The 21,837-nt window shown below is 42.8% G+C and overlaps 1 protein-coding gene and 1 pseudogene across 1 annotated transcript in view; one reads left to right on the forward strand and one right to left on the reverse strand.

Annotated features, from left to right (window-relative positions):
* GTF2F2 (general transcription factor IIF subunit 2) overlaps positions 1-21,837 on the forward strand; it is a 112,875-nt gene that overhangs the window by 67,024 nt on the left and 24,014 nt on the right. The gene's annotated exons all lie outside the window — the stretch shown is intronic.
* Positions 16,057-16,175, reverse strand: LOC112482215 (annotated as a pseudogene).

The raw sequence follows: 21,837 nt of genomic DNA on the forward strand, positions 1-21,837 counted from the left end.
CTCTCTCTCTCTCTCTCTCTCTCTCTCTCTCTCTCTCTCTCTCTTTCTCTCTCTCTCTAAAAAATCTATTTCCTGACTGTATGGTGGGGGGAGGAATAGAAACATGGAGATTTCCAGGTGTAGGTGACATCAAAATAGAAGTGTTTGAGAAGAGAATTGGCAATTCAGGACTTGACATGTCCTAAACGTACACGTTTCAGGGACCTCCTCCGACTGCCTGTCCCTAATGACGTTCGACTTTTTGAACTCTGGCTCTCGTCTCCCTTTCCGGCCTCATTTTCCGGTATTCTCCTTTACGTGGACGCCGGGTGGTCGTATCACACTGGAACTTGTCCCAGGTGTGCGAGCCACTTCTTCTCGTGCCTTGGTTACGTGCCAAATCCTCCACCCAGAACGCCTCCTCTCTCTTCCATCAAGATCCTCCAGTGACCAGCCAGTTGTCACTTACTCAGGGAGACCACCTCAGAGCACCTGCTCCCCACGCCAGCTGGGGCCTGCCACCCCGCTTTCCTGCACTCCCACATGCTTATTTATTCTTCTCTCATAGTGGATATAAATGCCGTTTTCCTACCATTCAGGTGAACGTACGTAGGTGCGTCTCCTACAAGATTACGAACTTCATAAAAACAGGAACTGTTTTAGTTTGTGTCCTTTTCTCCCTCCCTCCTTTCTTTTTTATAGTCTCAGCACTTAGCGTAATGTGTTACAGATATTAAATGTCAGAAGCGCTTGTTGGGTTGAAATGGATTGACGTAGAAGGGAGCGGCAGAAGGAGGCGCAGAGACATCGGGACGATGGCACTCTGCTTCTTTGATTCACTCAGAACTGTGCTGGGACCTGCGGTTGATCGTTCCCACGCACGTGCACACGCCTGCGCACGTGTCCATTGTTTTCACCTACGTTTTTATATAAAGTCTATTAAACAGCAAAATGAATCATAAACTAAAAATAGTTTTATTAAAAAACATTTTTCTGTTAATCCTCAATAAGAGTTGAGGTGATAGCAGTACCTCCGAATTCTGTAAAGATCATTTTCTGACCGAGGAAATGGGGTATTGGATTTTAGCTTTCTGGTGATCTTAGTTGAAACACTTTTTGTTGAACAGGATTTTTGGCGAATGGTGAGCTTCAGGGTTAATGTACCGGGATGCTTTCCTTAGCAGGTGTCAGAAAATCCAGTGTGAACCGGCTTAAAAACAAAAGGAATTCACTGACTATGTAAATCGAATCCGGCGGTTTTGTGGGCTTTAGCCACGGCTTTGTCTAGAAGTTTTCAGTATCGTCAGGGTTCTAGCTCTGTTTCTAGTTTTCTTGGGTTTGTCTTTCTCCGGCTGGGCTAAGCTCAAGCTGGCTTTTCTCCCGGTAGCAAAATGATTCCCAGGATTATCTGCCCCTTTATTCATCTGGAGCCCCGGGAATTAAATGACCTTGTCTTCAACCTGCCATTAAACAGAGTCCTTCACTTTCTTTAGTGGGCTAATGTGAGTTTTGAGTCTGTCACTGAACCAATAAATGTGCCAGTGAAGTTGAGAGACCTGGACAGGTAGGGCCCACCTGTGAAGATGTATAGGCGGTGGAGTCAGTCCCCTCCAGAGCACGTGGCCGCTCCTCGATAGGGAGCGGGGAGTGGATGCTGGGGAGGGATTCATAGAGCTGCAGCAAAATCTTTTTTACTAGAAAGCATCTTAGGAATAGGAAGTACTCATCAGGGACATTCGCACCGTTGATCACTTCCCTCTAAAGATGTCCGGAGTTTTATTAGAAAGCAGTTCTGTTACGAAGGGGCCTTGATATTAGGGTGAGGGTGGTTGAAAGGTTGGGCTCTGGTTTCAGAGACTGGCCTCTCCATTCATGGCACTGTGATCTGGGTGGGGCAAAGCACGTGACCTTTCTGTGTCTTCGGTTATTTATGTGTGTCATGATAAAGATTAAATAAAATAATACTACATAATATATGAACCGTCCGACACAGAGTACTCAATAACAATGAACAGTTACGCTGTGACAATTACCTGAGTAAGGATGCCTCCTAAAGCTCTGCTGGAGATATTCCCAGCCGCACCTACGATAGAAGGGACTTGCATACAAGGATTCTTTTTGAATCCCTGCCCCGAGGTAGATAATTTCATAAAGTTTAAATTAGAACTAGATCAGAAAGATAAACTGAACTGAGAGGAAGAAGCAGAAGACTTTGTTACGGGCTCCATGATAATCATCCTCTTCAGAACAGAACCCCTGAAGGTGGCAGCTCAGACCCACCTAGATGGTCTCCGAGTTAGGTCTTGCTTCACAGTCTTCTTCATCTACTCTGTTCTCGGTCCCCAAGGCTCCAGGATGTGGGCCCCATCGATTGTGTGCATATGTCAGAAAACCTGTGGGTTTTTAGTTGATGAACCTTCCACTAGATGTTCAGAATCTTTCTGGAAAGTGTAAAGGATAACCCCAAAGTTGTCGCAGGCCATCTTCGTCAACCATCTCATCCTCTCCTGCAGTGATACTTTGCTGCCTCTCCCATGGTACCCAGATGTGGGATTTTTAAAATGTGAGGCTGTAAGTCTTTTATGACCAAGGATTTTTTTTAAAGGCCTGGGAACAAGAAGTCCTTCTGAAGAGCTAAGCCCAGGCGGCAGCTAGCCTCCTCTGCCATCCGCGTGCCCTCGTTCCCATGTCCTTGTCCCTTGGACTGCTCCTTTTTAATTACCACTTGATTACGTGAAAGAAGCTGGACGTCTTCATTAAAATACGGTAATTTAAACGTGTTATAAAGAGATAGCTGTAGCCAAAGTGCAGAGGCACCCGTGGGCTGAAATCCCCATGAGAAGCTAGGAAAGGCCTTCTGCCCGCGTTTCCTAGAGGACAAACGGGTCTTCGTAGGGAACGCAAGGAGGCGTCTGCGGGAGCTCGGCGGCCAAGACTGCCCTCCGCCCTCTGATTTACTGCTCTGCCTCCGCGAGGGTTTCCAGGTGATGAATGCGCGTAAAGCATGAGAGCACCAGCGTGACTGCACAGGCAACAGGTTCCAGAGTTTCCCCCAGTCAGGGCCTCGGATGCTCTCCCTTTAAGATGGGAGGAGGAGGGGGAGGTTCTTCGGGATCAGGCTGCTGTCTCGCTCTAAACTTCTCATCTGCAGAAGGTCCCCTCTCTGCCCACTCTTTTGGGGTTCCCAGGGGTCTGGCCCCTTCTGCTGCTGCCAGTCCAGCTCAGTCGTTTCGCTCCGCCCAGGTGCATCACGGGCTCTCCTTGCTTTTCCGCCTGTCAGACGCCCGTTCATCCCGCACGGTTCAGCTCAGCTGGGCAGTCTCCCCAGCGTTTTCTCCACGCAGGATGGCCGCCACCCCCACCAAGCTCCTGCCGCACCTTTCCTAATTATATTAGTTACATTTTGTTCGTTATTTTACTGTTATTACTTTTGTTTATGTCCATGGGGACTATAGCTCATTCATCTTTGCTCTAACGGCTTTATGTTCAATAGATGGGAGTAGAGTGGTTGACCAAAATCAGCATTTGAAAGTTAAGGATTCGCACTTATACTTCGATGAATGAATCTTTCCTGAATTGTTACTTTTCAAAAAGTGCATTTAACTGTGCCTAAGTTCGAATTATAAGTCCCGAGAAGCAGTATTGGCTTGTGGTATTTCTACAAAGCCTCCCAGCTTCGCAGGATAAAAATACTGCAGTACACAGATTCTCTTTGTTCACTCACAGTTGCAGGTCAGCGGGGCTAACGTCAGGCAAAACTGTGAAGTGTGGAGGTTTCTCTTTATTGCCCAGCTCCTCCTGTTTTCACTCCTTTCCCTCTGTAATGTCTGCATTAGACATCTGCCTTTTATCCCTTCCTAATCCTTTCTGTTCTGTCGATTCTAACTACATTTTAAGAATGACTGGGCAAATGTCAAACTGGGCATTTGATTTTAAGCCTTTTATTACTAAATGTGAAATGATGGCTCTTAGATTACCTGGTCAAGGTATTTGAGTGGGCATACTTTTTTTGTGTGCGGGAGAGAAAGAAAAGTCATTGAAATGATACCATTTTTAGATTGGACTTAAACACAAAATTGAGTAGTCTCTTTTAGTTTGTGGGTGGACTTGTCACCAGGACAACCATCTCTGCCAGCCAGGCCAGGTGGGCGGATCTGGCCCAGCCACCTTTGTTGGAGATGTGTTGGGAAAATTTACAACTTGCTGAGTGTGACCCCCAGAAGTGGCCACACTCCCTCAGGATAGGGGCCATCACGACTAGTCAGTCCCTCTGGTGCTTTTGTACACATTTCAAAGGTGGTCATTCCTCATAGATTTTTATTTTTAATCTGTCAGAAATCCTGATAATTGATAGATTTTGTTAAGCAAGACATTACTGCCATCTTCCAGAAAATTATCCCAGTAACATACCGATCTTTGCTGTCTGATGTGACTGTCCCCCGTCCATGTGACACCCCCGTGCACTGTAGAACGGCAGACTTGAAAGGAGCTACACTGTCCACTTGGCTGCAGGCCGACATGTCCCATTGTCTTACCAATTGGCTTAAAAACAGGTTGCTGGCCCGGCCGTGTCAGGCAGCGGGGTTGTCAGCCTCGGTCTGGGACGCCCGCGGCACGTGAAGACCAGGGAAGGTGCCACAGGTTCCTTCCCTGGGGAACGAGGGCACATCCCCGACGTTGAATCAGTAGGAATGATGATTCTCAGGCCTCTCACCACCAGGAGGAGCAGAGTAAGTCCAGTTTCAAGAAGCAGGCGGACCCGATCGTAGGTAGCCTGCCTACATGCTGTCTGTCCCTCCTGCTAGACACTCAGGCAGTCGCAGTGGGGCATGTTAGAAAGAAAATTCAAATTTTAAAGAGAATCCTTGAGCTGATAAGCAGTGAAAGAAAAGACACTTTAAACATTTTAAAAGACTGCTTAAAGGAATTGATTTTCAAGCAGGACAGGTCAGCTTACAGAACGGACCCACCCACTCTTAAATGGCTTCCTTCATATTCATTAGATGTTCATTATCATTACTTTAAAAAACAAACAAACCAACCTTATTTCCATTTTCACAAATGAGAAAAGTGAGTCTTAGAGAAGTTAGGTGATTTGCCTCAGCTCCCAGTTTATAAATGGCAAAGCCGGAATTTGAAGGTGGCCCTGATCGATTCCAGCAGGTTCGATGGGTGACCGGCTGCCTCTTCGGCCCGCAGTGGTTTCTGAGGTTGCCTGGCCTGTCACAGGAAAAGGGAAGGGAGCTTGTCCTCTTTCTCTCCTCTCGTATTGGGGGGGTGGTCCTTGCCCCAGTACCCCACAACTTAAACTAATACCGTGAGTGCCGCGGTTCTGTTACATGGCAGAGTAAACAGGACAACACTTAGGGATGTATGTAAGCTGTGTAACTGCTTCATTGTTTCAGATTTTATCAGATTTTATCAAATTGCAGATCCTAACTTAAAAACGAGCTTTGATATAGTAACTTAAATTTCAAAGCTCCACATATCTGCAGGAGAGAGGTAGAACATTAAGTGATTTTTACATGCCTGTGGAGTTCATTATTTTACTTTTGTGAAGTTTATGTGAAATCTGTAATGCTTTGAATTGTTTTGATGAACTAGTCCTATCGTTTTGAAGATCTACTTCTCTTTAATATGCTGTAATATATTACAGCTGTCACATATTGTGGCTGATGTTTTGTGACTTGGAAGGCCTTAGAATGTCTAAAACCCTTTTCTTCTAATGCTTTATATATTTGAGGAAAACTGAAAGGATGGAATTAATATTAAAGTGTCGTGATGATCTCAGACAAAACAAAATACGCGGGTGAAGCCGAGAGCTCCCTGGGGCAGGCTGGGCTCCTTATTCACCGGTGTTTCTCTGACGACTGGAAAAGGGCCCGCACCTGATAGGTGCACAGTGAGTATTTGTCGAATGAAGAAAGGATGGAATGAAAGGTCCGGGACTTAGGCTTTATGCCTCCTGTCTTACAGGCTGCCGGGACTTCGATCACAATGAGTCATTCCTTTTTAAGCTGTTACTTGCCAAGTTGATTTATCTGCTTCTGTTACTTCCCCACCTTTCAGAGCTTCAAAGCGTCATTTATTACTCATTTGTTCAGCGGATATTTTTTGAGCATCTAATGTACTGTAAGCAGTGTAACATTAAAAAGCAACTAGAGCTTATCTGTTTTAGGAAAGGGATCATACATGGGTATTAAATAATAATTAAGGATATTATACTGTTATATGCAATATGAGAGGTTGGCAATGCCAGTAAATACCTGCTTTCAGAAAATGCAGATTAGGCGAAGTCAGCGAAAGAAATCACAGCCTTTCAGTACACAGGGACGGGGAGGAAGGGATTGTAGGGGGGACAGCACGGCAAGTCACCACGAGTGTGTTAGGAACTGTGGTGGATCAGCCCGGTGGGTGAACAGAGGGCCGACTGGGGGTATTTTGGTGTTAGACCGAATAGACGGACAATCCAGTAGGCGCTGATAGAGCATATTTTACCCCGAGGGAGTTTGCTACATCTCCCTCAGGGCTCTGCCCTGAGTGCACTCTCCTCCCTTGGTTACTGCGATCCTCTGGAATTTTCCTCCTGCCTGACTTAGTCTTTGTAGCTCCTACTTATCTCTGGAATGCTTTCCCCCTACATTGTCTTGCTAAGCAACCCTGTCCACTTAAAAGCTGTATACTCGGCAACTCTAGATTGTCTCCAGCCCAGACTCCTCTCCTGACCTTGACGCTCATATGCATGCAACACTCCCGGCAGCTGCCCTTGGTTGTTTCCCACCCTCTCACCCCTAGTGCAGCTCATCCCCCGGTCTCCCCGTTTCCACTCACTTGACAAGACACATCCAGTCCATCTTCACCTCTACCACTATTACCCCCGACCTGCTACAGCACTAGTGTAAGCTGCCTTCTTCATTCACCTGCATTTAGGTCTGATTACGTAATTTGCAGAGAGTATTGCAAAACAAAAATATGAAAATAAGTGCCCCTTGTTCATAAGTAATTAAGAATTTCAAAATGGTGACAGCATTGCATTAAACCAAGTGCAGGCGCCTTGTGACAGCACAGGGTGCCTGTGGGTGAGGCTGGCCCGCCCTCTACTGCTGGGGTAGCCTCCTAACTAGTGGCTCCCTGCTGCCCCCTGTAGGCCATTCTTCACATAGCAGTCAGAGTCATTTCCGCTCCCTGCTTAGAATTCACAAGACCCTGAAGGACCCGCCTTCCAACTCTGGGACCTGATCTGGAAGCTTCTTCCTCTCTCATTCACTAGGCAGCAGCCCGGATGGCTGCTATTTTGTCTCTTAGACAAGCGCAGTCCCATGTCAAGGCCCTTCCTTCAACCTTAGTACTTGCCTTTCAGCAGATCTGAAAGCTTGAGCCTCCTCTCCATCTGCAGTTCTCGGGTCAAGTGTCGCCTCCCGACACAGGCCCTTCCTGCCCACTCTTAGGTAGCGTCGTTCATCTTTCTCCCCACCGCCTAGATACTTGCTGAGTCGTTACCAGTTTTATTGTATTCTTGGCACTTACTACTGTATAGCACTGTCTTTATTACTTATTATGACTCAGTGACGGTAACCCTGTCACCTAGCATAGCGCCTGCTACGTGACAATGCTGGTTGGTAAATAGTTGTTGCATGAGCAGATGTTTTTCATAATCTTTTTAGCTTATGAAAAACATTTGGAGATTTATCTGAAGATTAACAGGTGTGTGTTTTTTTCCTTTGTTAAATTCTAATTTTTATTTGTCAAAAGTCTCATAAAATTGAATTAACTTATATTTGATTTACAGATATTCCTGAGTTAATTTTAAAATCTCAAATAACTTTCTCTTTAAAATGTCCTTGGCATGGCCCACACTACCTGTGTTACAGTGTGGACACAGAATTAAGATGCGGTTGCTGGTTGCAACCAACATTAACGCTACAGGGTGAGCAGAGTTTTCCCTTGAGTCAGTATTTTACGCCGCAGCACCGGAGGTTCCACAGCCCAGGCTTCCCAAAGCTATGTAAACGCCGAACACCTGCTATGTGCCGGGCACTCAGCCGCAAATCGGTGAGACCTTTTCCCTGTCCTCGAGTTGCTCACTCTCGCTAATTTGTTCTTTGATGTGCAGCGTTCTGTGTAGTTTGGAAAATACTCATCGTGCTTCATGAACTGCACTTGATCCTCTAGCGCTTAATGGCGCAGTTCTATAGGAGGACACTCACACACGCGTACACTTCATGAGGCTCACACGACGTGGAATATCTAAACTTAATGTACAAATCTGCTGTTTACCAGCGCTGCCTGGTCCGCGCGCCAGGTTTGGAGGGGGTGGGGGCGGTGAAGACCAAATGCTATTGTTCACAGAATTTTCAATACTTATTACATAATGACATTGAAGGCCATATGGCGTTTATTGCAGCTCATTAAATTATTCGTTTATACTTTGTTTTTGTTATTTTTAGTGCATTTCAGTAGCACTATTTTTTGTTATATAAACTTTAGACACTCCTTTTTCATAAAGAATTATTCTTCAACACGAAGGTAACTCCTAGAATACAGCACCCTGACTTTTCTAGAAGTAATCCCCATGTGGATTCTAAATGGCTAAATGACAGTATACTATATAACACTATATAGCCCTTCAGATATAGAACATGAGAGTAACTATTGCCAGCAATGTCAACAAAGAAATAACTGAAATGATTTTTTTTAAGGACGTTTTGTTTGAAAATTACCTCTACTGGTTTGGTACATGAGTAGTTTCTAAGAGTTTTCCAAAGGGATGTTACTAAATTCTTCTTAAAAGTCTGTGACTTTTTTTCACTTATTAATTAGCTTTAATAAGTGAAAATCTCTCTAAGGTTTATTACCCGTTGTACCCACGTCCATACTTCTTGCTTTCGTGGGCACATGGTTTAGCCTTCTCTCTAACTCTCGCGAACGCCTGCTTTTGAATGATGTGGTGGATGCCTTCGGATCCTGTCGGGAAGGTCGGGTTACTCACCCTGACACAAGCTGGCCGCAGAGTATCGCCCTTTGTGAGTTCTCTGATTGTTCTGTGTAGTCCTTCACTGCCCTCTTAACAGCCATCAGTTTGTCATGTTGATTGTGTTACTGTCTGTCGCAGCCATTTCTTTGTTCTGATTTAGTGGTTTTAATTTCCTGTGAGCTAGGAAACCAGTTTTAAAATTCTATTAGAATGAATAATGTGTGTTAAAGGGGACTGAATAGACTGAGCGAAGGTCTGACGGTCCGGCCTGTGAGTCAGGAGCCCGCAGCTGCGGCCTCGTGACAGCTGTTTTGGTTCCTGAGATGCTCTTTATTTGCTTCTTTCCTGGTTCTGCTTAGGGCAGATGTCGCTGTATTTATTAAAGCATGAAATAGAACATATGTAGAATACCTCATTTTGGAAACCTTTCTTTGGGTCATTTGGTCCTTGTTAACATGATACACTTGTGTCGTGTGTCTGAAACTCGGATAGATAACGGAGTATTACTAATTAAATTCCCTGACATCTTTCCATGTGCTTTGCTGTGAAACTGAGTCATGCAGCTAAACGAACTCGATGAAGCTGTCGATTGCCACAGTTTGTTTCTTTTCTATCATGGATGAAGCATACAGTTTCAAAATCAGCTGAGTGTTGACAGCATACCAAGATACTCTGCAGCCAGTCTCTGTGTGCACTCTTAAACCTTCACCGTGTATTAAGGAATACCTTTTTTTGTCAGGTGTTGTGCTAGGCCCCGTGCTCCAGTGAGAAAGATAGACAGGGTTTCTGTGTTTCTGGGGCTGATGTACCTAGTTGTTCTCAGACTTACGTGTGTGTGCAAATCCCCTGGCAACTTTACTAAAGATGTTGATCCTAGGGCCCAGCCCCCATTGACTCAATAGGTCTTGAGTTGAGACTAGAGATATGCCTTGTTAAAAGGCAACCCAGACATTCTGATGTCAGTGGTCCTTGGAGCACATTTTGAGAAATATGAGTCTGGCGATAATTCTTAGGAAGGAGGTGCAGTTTCCAAACAACCCGGCCACTCTTTCATCGGCAATCAAAACCCTCTCAAAAGTCTGTTTTCCAAGTCACTGGCTTATGTTTCTACTTATTACCTTTATGTGGAGATAAAATGCCCCAAAACTGTGATTAACTCTAAGTATGGTGATTTCTTATCCCTTCAATACCTCACCAACAATTAAATCTTCCACGGGAGTAACATTGGCCTTTGACAAGCTGTCTCCCAAAGTCAGCAGTTATTAGAGAGCAGAGGCCAAACATGTCCACCCAACGACTTATTTAAAGGTGAAGTGCCATCAAATGCACCTTGAAGTGCACTCAAGAAACTGTGTCACCGGTTGCCTCCAGGGAGAGGATCTGGATGTCTCAGACAGACTTAGTTTTAATCATGTATCCCTTTGTACCTTACAGATTCTGTACCACGGGACTGCGTTACCTGATCAGAATGATTAGAGCGTGTTTGTCACGTTGTAACGTTAGCTCTAAAATATGCTATGGGTTACTGTTCGCGCAGATGTCTCCTAAGCCCGCCTGCTTGTGGGCGCCTTTCCCTGCCGTCATAAGCTCGAGGCGGAGTTTTTCCTCTCAAGCACATGATCTGAATCTGAATCTCTCTTCCCTTATTCAGAGAATTCCGATGCCACTCGATCATAAATTTCATTCTTACACATCATGGTGTCTGTTTCTAAACAGCTTTTTCTACTTCATCTCTCTAATTTTATACCAGAAAGGTACCATTTTAATGATTGTGGCTTAATAACATATTTTAATGCCTAGAATATTATGATCCCCGTTATTATTGTTCTTTAATTTTTTTTCGTAATTCTTCTTACCTGTTTAGTCTTCCATGCTAATTTTAGCACAGTTTTTTTTTTTTAATTCAAAAAATTCCAGTAAAAAATTTTTATTTTAAACCCGTGGACTTCTCTAGGAAGAATTAGCTTCTTAGCATATTTAATCTTCCCATTCGGAAACACAGTTGTCCTCTCCGTTTGTTTAAGCCTCGTTTTATATCTTTTAGTAACAATGTGTAGTTTTCTTCATACAGGGTTGAACATTTTTGGTAAGGGTTGCTTTGTATATTCGTATAAGTTTTGCTGTTGCAAATGCTTTTCCTTTAAAAAATATTACATAGCGAAAATATAGGTGAGCCACTTTTGTGTATTTGCACTGTTTTTGGCCTGTCATTGTTCAGTTGTTTCTCTTTTTTTTTAAGTATGTCATTATATTGCCTGAACATGTATACTGACTTTTAAAAAATATTTCATTAGCATATGAAATTTAGAAGTTAGATATAAATATGTATGTTCATAGTAATTCTGATTAAAAATATAAAATAAAACTTATGTCCCTAAATTTCTGAAATTATTGATCAGAGATAGACAGTCACTTAAAATATATGTATCCACTGTGGATTTATTGATTCTTCCACAAGGAAAACAAAATTCAGCACTGAGGAGCCTAGGTTGTCAGGCTGGGCCGTTTTTCTAAAATAAATATCACAAGTTTCACAGGTATATACATGTGTGAAAACTTATCAAATTGTACACGTTAAGCATCTGTAGTTTATTGTGTGTCAGTTATACCTCAAACTGTTTGAAGAAAACCAGCATCAGAAAATTTTGCTTGAGTTGGGTTTCTTCTGTGATAATCTTGCTTCATGCGCTTTCATTGGGGGTTTCTATTACAGTTTTTGCTAACGGACTGTAAAAGAAGTGAGCATCAGTCGTTAACACAGTCCCGGACAGACAGTAGGCAGGCCGAGGTGGTAGGTGAAATGTCATTGAGTAACATGACAGATCGTTTTTCCCTTCTCTAAACGCTGTGGCTGTGGGGATACGGTGGTCCTCTCCTGAGAGCTGCAGGAGGGATGAGTGAAGGACAGGGAAGCGGAGCAGCCCTAGGGCGTGAGGGTGGCTTTGCTGGGGGAGGCGATGGCCACGGCAGGAGTTTGCCAGGCAAGAGAAGGGGTGGGGTGGCGGGGAAGACATGGGCAAGTCCCAGGAATGGCGAGGACTCTGGGCTTCAAGAAGCTCCCAGGTGCGAGTCTGTCTTGCCCACTGCGCCACCAGCTTGTAGCTTCTTCACGTTGGCTTCGTCCACCTGACCCTGGGTCCGGCTTGTACTCGGTCTCCAGAACCCTGTTGGCCTCAGTGTCATGTGCACGGTACTCACACACCGCCCTCAGCTCGCTGGTGCCTGTCGCTTCTCTTCACCCGCTGTGGGTTGTCCTCCCTGACACCAGTCTCCTGCCCTGGTTCGTTCTCCTCGTTGCTGCTGGAATGAACCCTCGTTTTTTCCAGGGAGCTCTTGGCCGCAGTCCCCGTTCCAGCAGCGGGCCCCTGACAGCTCAGGCTGCCACACAAACGCTCTTACGCCCATTGCCGACCTGGGCACCACTTACCCCTCTCCCCTTGTCCCCTCCTGCCCTCCCTCCCTCCCTCCCGCTCCCTCCTATTCCTCTTCTTCCTCCTAATCCTAGCATTAATTTTTTGTCACCGTATCAAAGAAGTTTATATCTAACTTTTACTTTCATTCCTGAATGTAAATTTTAAATTCTTCCAAGTCGAAACCCGTGCAGAAATCTTTCCCACCCCGCTCTGTATCCTCCTGATGGAGAGAGAGCGAGCCCGGGTGACCTGAAGCCCGGTCACAGTACCGGTCTGAGCACTGAGTCAGCTGTCCTAAATGACAGTGTGAGTGGCGTTCGCTCTCTGACACCGGTGTCAGCCCCACGACAGCTGGTCCTGAAAGAGCACGCCGCCTTGGGCCTCACCACTCCTCCAAGTGCCCTGCTCAGTTCGGTTCTCATCAGCACCAGAACCTCTTAATTTTCTAAGGTTGCTGAAGGAACGTAGTAAAACTTACTTTATCTCTTCAGAAATTCTTCCTGAGTCTCAGTCACATTGGCAGCCACATACCGCCAGATTATTCCCATCTATTATTCCAACATTTATAGCTTCATGGTGTCACTAATGAAGTAGCCATTTGCTGTAGTTGCTTAGTCACCATAGCAACAGTGTCTTGGTTAGTAGAGGGCTGAGTCGCTTCCTACGGTTTGACACGATATGCAACTAATAATTCTGATTTCTACTCAGAGGCAAGTGGAATTTTGCAGAACGGTATTTTTAAATTTGTTGAATAGAAGTCGTTTGATCCTATGGTTGTAATCTGTTGGCACCCATCACATAGTCATAGGATCAGAGCCATTTTAATTTGGAAAAATGATTCATACTTGCAGTATATAGCACAGTGGCTGGCTGGAGAAACGTTGCTTCTGTCATAAGCAGCTTATTTAATCTCTAACCTAAGTATTTTTAGGAGTTAGAGAAATTGATGAGAAAGTTAGCAGTTGGGACTGCTCGATTATCTTAGATACTTAGCTTTAAACCATTTTAAATCATTCCGGTTATAAGCTTCCCATTTATAATACAATAAATATGAAAATTGGAAAGTACTCTCATCACAGTAATTTTTCTAGCCTTGTACTGTCTAAATCCTGTTAAGTCAGCTTTTGTGGCTATGTTACCACATTCATTTCTCCTCCTACACACGCACTTTGAAATCCTTTAGTCACTCCTTAAACTCAGTTACATGAGCCTGTTTTCATTTTTTTTAACGTGTTTCCTTCAGATCTCGCCTTGCAGAAAATACGCGTTCCCTAACGTGCATCAGTTGAGAAGACAGCCCCTTCGTGGTGGCGAGAGCTCTGGGTTCAGGAGTCTGACCTGATCTTCAGTGTTGTGAAGGTTATTACCGCACCGTCTGTTACAGACATGTCAAGGCTCACTTTAAACCACCAAGTTCATTTCACACCTAAGCCGCTTTTGCCAAACACACTCCACACTTTAACCCCTGCCTTGTGTATGTGTGAAACTCGAGGCCCACTTCCCTTTAGTCATCTACATGCTCATTTGGATCTGTATAAAAATGCAGCAAGTTCAAATCCTTATTCATTTCTTTCTTGGCACTAAGTATTGACCAGGAGAAACCTGGCATGTTTGGGAGAGAACGTGTTTATTCGGATATACGTGCACATATTTGTTCTCCGTATTTTCTCACTCGTTCCTGCCTAACTCGGTTGTTGAATGGATTATGCCAGAAGACAGTTGTAGGGGCAGTTGTAGGGGCAGTTGTTGAATGGATTATGCCAGAAGACAGAGTTGTAGGGCCAGTTGCCCCTGGAGCGTGTAACCTTGGACTGTCCCATGGACAGACTTTGCCTTGCGCTGGCTGCACTGGGGGGAGCTGGGGAAGAGCGCGTGGTGTGGACTGTCTCGTCCCGTCGTTCCTGAGTCCCGCATCGTCGTGGGATCCCCTGGGAAGCAGAAGGCAGGAGCTGCTGACTTAGCCGGTGGGGGCCCTGGAGTTGGTACTTAGGCAAAACGTATTTTCTGTTTATGAAAGTCATCTGAGTAGCATCTGATGGGAAAAGAAAATTAAAAAAAAAAAAAATGTAATCTGGGAGAAGAAATGGATGGTGACATGACTTCCATGTAGTGGTGTCAGGATCTCTAACGGCTGTCTAAATTGACCCCTGTACCTCACCCCACACACAGAAGTTTATGAGGGTCAGTAGAGGTAAGTGTTGGGCAAAGTACTTACAGGATGTAAAAGCCTAAACTAACCTTTAGAGATTATGGGTAGGGGCGGGCCTAAGTGTTTTTATTGAATGTTCCCCGAAGGCATTTCCCGATTTGGACACCGAAGTAAAATAATGCATATGAAATGATCCAGAGCTATTTAGACAGTCTAGAAGAATCAACTAAAAAGGGCGAGGAGGTGAAAAATGGGGACGCTGGTCAGAGTCAAACGCGTTCGCAGTAAGGGAGGGGAGGGTGAGAGTGTCTCCACTGCGTCGTACCCACTGCGCCGTTGCCTGAAGGTGGCCTGTCGCCTGAGAGGGCGATTACACAGCCTCCCTGAATCACATTTAATACGATGAGGAAGATGGACAGATGGCTTTCAAGACTTACTTTAAAAATGGTCATTGAGTTCCCTGCATAACTGAAGATGTTCTGCTCAGATGCATTTTTCTACTTTTGTTCAACTCAGACACATGTTCTGGTCACTACTGGTTCAAAGTCATATGAGAGATTGAATTGAATGCCCTAAGGATTAAATCCAAAAATATTTTGTCTACATCTAAAATTCAGTGAATTTTTTGAATCAGATGAACAGTTACCCCAAACTGTAATAAGCTACCATATTTTTATGTCTTTTGGTGCTTTGGTTAAATTATAATTAGTTTTAATTAGCACTTCCATGCACATCGCATGTTTTACCTGCAGCCAAGTGGCATTTAGAAAGAAATTTTCTTATCCTTGAAAACATCAGAGGACATCAAAGAAAGTGCTTTTAATATGATATAGCCAAATATCCCCCATCAGAATAAATCAAGGATGACACAGATTCTGTAAATCTCGGTTTTAAAATCCGGTTGGTGAACCAGATAATTTATTCAAAGTTGTGTTTATTTAAATAACTTTCATTCATTTCTGTTCAGTATGGCTACTTGAGCAATAGCAGTAACTGTAATAACAGCTAAAATGTACTGAATACATATTATGGGACAGGCCATTTACTTAGTGTTTTATTAAGATTATCCCTCCTATTTTTGTTATAATCCTCATTTTTTCCCATGAAGGCACCAAGATGTCAACGAGGTTGATTAACGTGACTGAGATTGCACCTCATGGTAGCGCTGGGACTTAAAACCAGTCTGGTTTCAGAGCCTGACACAGCGTGCCGTGGTGCATCCTTTCTGGGCTGAGCATTATCCCCGGTCATTCTGTGGACCATAGGTTCGCTTTCGTCTTTGAGATAGATAGATAGATAGATAGATAGATAGATAGATAGATAGATAGATGATAGATAGATAGATAGATAGATAGATAGATGATAGATAGATAGATAGATAGATAGATAGATAGATAGATAGTGCAAAAAGGCCAACTTCTTGCCCACCTTGATATATGTAAATGAATTTTTTTTTTTTTTTTAGATGAGGCAACCCTTGGTTGAGATTGCAAGGACCTTGTCAGCTTACAATCCCTTATTTTTTATTTATTTATTTTTTACACCTACAGCACCTGGTCTTCCTAGGTGATCTCCCTTCCAACTACTAACCAGGCCCAACCCTGCTTAGCTTCCAAGATCAGACAGGATCGGGCTTCTTCAGGGGAGCATGGCCATAGACTTCATCTTTAATATTTTTAAATGCAAATTTATTGGCATGAATCTGAATACCAAAGAATTTCCTTGTTCCTCTTTTGAATATTAAGTTATAAATATTACTAGTCCTTTGATAGATAAGCTTTCTCCCCCCAACCCCTGAGAACCACACCAAATAATTTAGGCTTTTTATTTTTGTTGGAGTTTGGAGGAGAGAAATAAATTGAAACGTTCTTTAAGAATGAAACTTGTTTTTGTCATTCATCATCCATTGGAGTTCAGGGCGATTTCATTTCCAGCGTAGAAAGAGTAGTACTTGGTCATATGTTGAGAAGTAGTGATTGGTCCTAATTAGTGAAACATTTTTTTCTCATGTATTTCTTTATACTTGTACTAAAACGGTGACTAGAGTATTTGATTATCGCAAAAAGCATCATCAGCAAAGGGTTTCTTCCATCAAACGCCATCCTTTCCTCCTGCCTTTCCCTGTCCTCTCTCCTGCCCCCTCCTTCCCCTTCCCCTTCCCCTTCCCCCTCACACACACACTCGTGTTGGAATCCAAACTTTCCAAGGTGAAAGCAGTTTGCTTTCATCAAATTATAGAAGAAATCATGCCTGACTTCAGTTCATGGAAAAAAAAAAATACTGCAATAGATAAGTTGCAAGTGACCAAAGTGTATAACTATTTGAACAAAAACATCAGGCAGGGCAGACCTTAGCTATCCTGTCTTCTCGGATGCCTCAGAGACAGTTCGTGTGTGCTGCCTTCCCGCTCCCTTCCAGTCTGGGGCATCTGTTGTACTCGCCACCCGCGTGCTGGTGACTTAGAAGTGCTGCCACTGCTTGGGTTAAAGACACCCACTGAACGTGCCTTCAAGTTCACGATCATACGTAGATTACATAAGGAAAGAATATAACAGAAAGGAAACTGCATAAGATAGTGAAAATATTCTGGCTGTGAGGTAAGATATTTACATTTCAGACGGTTGAGAGTTTGCGTTGTTTAGTAAACAGGTAAATAGATACTGTCGGGAATGCTGGGGATATGTTCTTCCTGATGAAGTGAAAATTTGGTAAGGGATTGACAGTCGTATTGTTTCAGCGAAAAACAAGTTATGCAGTAAATGAGAAAAACAAAAACAAGACACTTTCATAAAAGTCTTTATTATATTAACTGTCATTCACTTTACCTTACTCAACGCATACCAAAAACTTGTGGGTGGCTCTTGTTTCTAAGAAAAATCTCGGAGAAAACCAAGCCCAGTGTGAATCATCATTCCCTCACTGGGTGTAGGCTTCTTCTCAACACCTCGTCAGCTCCTGTAGTGGACGTGTACTGGACATGCTACGTCTTCTTAAATAGCTGTAAATATTTTAAGTTGGGATAGTGCACATTTACCCACTTGAAAAGACGTCCGAATTGCTTCATTATGTTTAAAATGCAATTATGATGCAAGTGAAGAGCACTGGACGAGGAATCTTGAATTTTTTTCCCTCTGCCTCTGACAAACTGTGATCATGGGCAAATCACCATTACACTGGGACTTAATTAACGATTTGAATTATTCTCATATAGAAGAATTCAGCTTAGTGTTAAGTCTTTGACTAAGAGGGAGCTATTAGGTTGAATCATATGAAATTGCTAGTTCCCTAAAAAGGCAAAAACGATCACATTTCTGGGTTATGTAGGAGATATTTTTCAACTCGTAGTTTGAGCGCAGTCCAGGAGAGTCCGTCAGTTGCTCGTGGGCTCTCCTCTGGGGTGGGGCGGGGGGGACAGCCACTGGTCAGCAGTAGTCTCCATGCCAGCGGTTATGACGCACTTGTGTCCCGACTTTCCTGCTTTTAGTAGTAATTCTTAATTCTTTGCTGCTTCTCTGCTTAAAACAACAAAACCCCGGTTCCCTGGCATAGCTGGCGTACGTGTTTTTGGTTTTGAGGGGTTGTTTTTCTTTTGTGAAGGGAGGAAGTTGCCTGTTTTTTAAATTGAATTAGTTGGCAGTATTTAATAAGTGACTTCACACAAAATCTGACTGCGTTTTCTTGAATAATAATTTAAGGGTATCTGATAATAGCGGGCTTGCGTCCCTACAGGTGACCGTCAGCTGGCGTGGGGACTGCCGCCCTCGAGGGTGGAGCACGTGCTGTGTCCGGTTCACCAAGCCCCGCCTCTCACTGTCCCTTCAGCGTCACTTGACGGGCCCCTGGAGATGTTTGCGTTTCTGCTTCTCTTGCGCTGCCCACTAGAAGCTTCTATAGCGATAGGAGTGCGCTCTCTCTGTGCTCTCCAAACACAGCAACCAGCTACGTGGCCCTCGAGCACTTAAAATGTGGCTGGTGTGCCTGAGAAACTGAGTTTTTCATTTTAATTGAATAGCTGCATATTGCGAGTAGCTGCCATATTGAACAGTACAAGTAGATAATGGAGAATTTTCTTTTATTGGTATTTCCTACAGAGTGAAAATTAAACCTTAATACATTTTACAGCCTCTTTTCTTAAATGCCAAATCTAAATGTTAGCACATATTAACTGCAAATCGTGTTTTGACAACCAAATTTAATAAATGCTACTTAAAACTTCTTTTGTCCTCCTTTTCCCCCTCACTTATTTATTCAACACTTTATATTACATATCTGTTCTAGGCCCTGGGGCTGTGAGAAAGGTCTCCGGTTCCATGACACTTAAAAGTAATACATGTTGGTAAGAGACTCTTGTTCAAATAATTTAATATTTGCTATGCATAATCTTTCCAGTAGCTCTGCCAGATAAGGATATCATTCTATTACTTGTCAGTTGTGAGCCCTAAAATTTCTTCATTGCCACTCAGATTTACAAATAATAGATTAAAATGTACTTCTGTTACAGTTCCTCTGAGAAGCTCTTCTTTGGCCTGTTCTCAAAATATCGAAACTTCCTGTCAATGTGCTGTCCTAAAACTAGGCATCATCAGAGCCTTTTCGTGTTAATAAATCAGCTCACCGTGCATCTGTTAACTCCCTCACCTGGGGCCTTCCACCTGCTCTCATCCACCTGCTCTCGAGCTGTGCCTTCTTCCAACACTTCCTTTTCCGTTATGTGACTTTGGGCCACGTGGGTGGGCTCTCTCCCGCTGCTCTTCCTGCTTCTCCTTGCCATGACTTTTCGCTGTCTGTCACCCTGCTGATGTCCGCTGCTCCCCCCTTGGGAGGCACTTCACCTCCTTCACTGCTTTGCTCTCTCCCTGTCAAAAATGAAATCACAATCTTAAGAAAATACACATTCTCTTTTGTGAAACCTATCATTTTGGGACTAGCATAAATTGCCGTCAAGTGCAGCTGTAGAACTAAGGTTAGATGGATGCTAAAATCATGATAGTAACATTACATAATAACTCCGACACTGGCAGTTGCTCATGGAAGTATTTGTTGTTCGGTGTTTTCTGTAGTTATTTAGTTCTGTAGTTGATAACTAGATCAGCAACGCAGTATTACTTAGGGTTTGCTGCTTAGACATGAAAATAGCCTATATGTATAAAATCAGTCATTATTGTGATTTTCATTAATAGGGGATTCAGCCTTTTCCTTTGTGATCTGATTGTGCAGTAAATGTGTCATTTGTTCGTTTGCTTAACAAATATGTTTTGAGTTATTTTTACAGTGAGAAGAACTGTACGTACCAGTGAGGTTAATGAAGGATCTATTGACTAAAATTGGTAGACTTCTCTTTCCCAATCTGCCAACAGCTTAGAGCAATAGAATTTGGCTTTTTTTTTTTTTTCCATTTTGTCAGATCTCACTAGTGTGCATCCTTTAAAATATTTTGGGCATGTTTCTGCTACTCTTTTTTTTTAACATGAATTTTGTATTTCCAAAATATACTAAATAATTTGAAATTTGAATTCTCAGTATAATACATAAATCTTAAAGTATAATGAAGATATTTCAATAATTTTTTGTGATTATGGATCATGGTTATAGCCTAAGGACTAGTGACATTGACTTAATAGGAATCTTTTTTCAGTATTGTTAAGGAGAATGCTCGTGTGTGTGTGTGTGTGTGTGTGTAATTGGGCCAGTTGTGGCAGGTCGATGAGTGTCAAGGAGAATAACTTATTTTGAACTAAACTCAATGAGATTTTAATTTGCGATTTTTATAGCCTTTTCGGAGATTCTATGGAAGGGACTGCTTATTTTTATACCTTTAGAGACTATGTGGATTAACTGCTTGAACACTGGGGTAAACAAAAGCATCTTGAGTGCCAGTCCTGTTAGTGCTTACTTAAGAGGAAAGAGTAGGCTCGAGATGATTTAGGTAAAGCTTTTTAACACAGTTTCCAGCACAAAGCAAGAGCTCTTTGAATGTCTTTATTTATTATTTGTGATAGTTGTTGTTTTAAGAGTGTTTCGGCTCTTAGTCATGTAGCCCTGGAGCATTTTCTTTGTTGGGAAGAAATGAGATAAAACTGACTCTTAAAATAATATTTCTAAAATCATTAGTAATTCAGTTGAATCCTAGCCTTCTGAGAGTGTGGAAGTATAAATTGTCCTGAAGTGGTGGCAGTAATTAGCAACGAGTATTATTTTAATGGTTTATAAAACAAAGGTAAAACAAGGCCTGGCTGAATCTAAATGATCACAGAATATCACTTTTCTATTAACTGTTTCTTGAAAATAATGCCAAATTTTAAATTTTCCTGAAAAGGTTAAGACCCGTTTTTTAAATAATCAGGACAGTGAAGGTTTCGCCTTGCCTGGCGTCCAGCCTAAAAGCTCTATGTGTAGTTCGCTGTTCAGCTTTTCAGACCAAGTATTTCCAATTATTTTATACAAGCCGAGATAAACCTTATTTTGACTTTGAAGGCATGTTGAAGTCAGTGATGTTTAATTTACAGCATTGTTCAGTGGTGAAATGGAGTTGCAAATTGTTCTGACACTTCATGAGATAATGTTGAATGAATTATTTAGTGTTAAATGAAGAACCCTGCTAAATTATTTTAAACTATTCAAGGTTAAAGTATTTTAAGATATAGTCCTTTAAAAGTATGTCATCTTTTCAGTCCATAGATTAACCTTTTGAGTTTTGAATCATAATATATGCTCTTTTAATTAAAACAAAAGTCTTGAAGTTGACTCGTTAAATGTAAAATAAAAAAGTTAAATTTTTATATGAGCTCTTTATTTTTAAGAAGTTAATTCGTTGTTTTCCTTTATATATGTAAAAGATGAAATACTTTGAGAATAAAAATGGCACCGTGTTCTCTGGCCGATGACATTGGCTTTTAGAACTGTCGAATTAGAATGGAAAAGAAAGTGAGCCACATGGACCCAAATGAGGACGCAGTGGCTTCAGATAATTTCTTCCAATAAATTACAGCGTCAGAGCATGACAGGAATAAGCTACCATGTATGCAGATGCACTTACCTAAACAGACTGAAACCCCGAGGAATTTTCAGATTGTGAAGTAATGGCGACAATCATTTAATGTGGAAGGAAGGAGCTAGTACATGCCTTTCTCCTCGAATGTCTCATAACATTAAATTGTGGACTAAGGCGATTGAAACGGAAGGTGATTTGGTGGCAGCATGATGGAGAGAGAGGCCAGCCCCCTGGTAACTGATTGCGTTAGGGGGCAGGTGTTCTGAAATCGGCTGCTACTTAGCTTGGTTTTTTCTCAAGGAGTTACACGTGCTTAGTTCTCACACTTTGT

The sequence above is a fragment of the Pteropus alecto genome, unplaced genomic scaffold (assembly GCF_000325575.1).
Source record: "Pteropus alecto unplaced genomic scaffold, ASM32557v1 scaffold35, whole genome shotgun sequence".
Classification (NCBI taxonomy): domain Eukaryota; kingdom Metazoa; phylum Chordata; class Mammalia; order Chiroptera; family Pteropodidae; genus Pteropus; species Pteropus alecto.